Here is a 1,001-nt window from a genome sequence, read left to right as displayed (position 1 = left end):
TCGTCGTCGTCCTCCTCCTCTTCTTACTCCTCTTCCTCTTCTTCCTCCTTCTCCTCCTCTCCTCCTCCTTTTTCCTTTAATTTTTATCCTCCTGGATAGACAATGTATGATCTTAGCTGTCTCTGCCGCTCATACGAAGATGAACTTTAGGAAGTTTGGAGCTGTGGAAAGATTACCCGAGGCAAACTAAAGTAACAGTGCGATAGAGACACACCCAGTAGAATGGCTATAATTCAGAAGAAAGGAAAATAGCAAATTCTGGGAGGAGGGAGGCAAACTGAAGCCCTGCGGAGTGGCTGATGCAGGAATATAAAATGGTATAACCATTGGGAAAAGGGGTCTCTCAACTTCTCAAAAAGTTAAACATGAAATATTTTTTTAAAAAACCCACAAACTCAAATAGGTATCTGTGCTCCAGGGGTCAATACAACATTATTCACATTAGTCAAGAGAAAATAACCTCCTTGTCTATCAGCAGATGAATGGATAGATGAAATATGGTTTATCTGTACAGCGTAATATTATTTAGCCGTAAAAACGAAGAAGTTCTCATACATGTGACAACTCGACTTGAACCTTGAAACCAAAGGTTTCCTTTGCTAAGTGAAATAAAACATATGCAAAAGGACAAACATTTTAGATTCTCCTTTATATGAATGATCTAGAATAGGCAAACTCATAGCGACAGTAGATTGGTGGCTACTAGGGCTGCAGCAGGGCAGGGTGGGGAGTTCTTGCTTAACCAGAAGTTTCCACTCGGGATGATGAAATAGCTCTGGAAATAGACAGTGGTCACAGTTGCACAATGCTGCAAATTTAATTAATGCCACTGAATTAAATGGAAAATTTTATATATACTTTTCAAAAAAAATTTTCGTATCGTGTCTGGGAACAATGTTGAGGAATCTGCTCCTTGTGCAGGTCCAAAGCCTTGAGGAATGTTCTAGAAGAAGCAGCTCCAGCCCTGAGCTTCCCTTTCTGGGGAGTGAGCTAGATGGGGG

This window comes from Octodon degus, unplaced genomic scaffold, assembly GCF_000260255.1.
Source record: "Octodon degus isolate 3935 unplaced genomic scaffold, OctDeg1.0 scaffold00077, whole genome shotgun sequence".
In the NCBI taxonomy this organism is placed as follows: Eukaryota; Metazoa; Chordata; class Mammalia; order Rodentia; family Octodontidae; genus Octodon; species Octodon degus.
Note: the sequence above shows the minus strand (reverse complement) of the source record.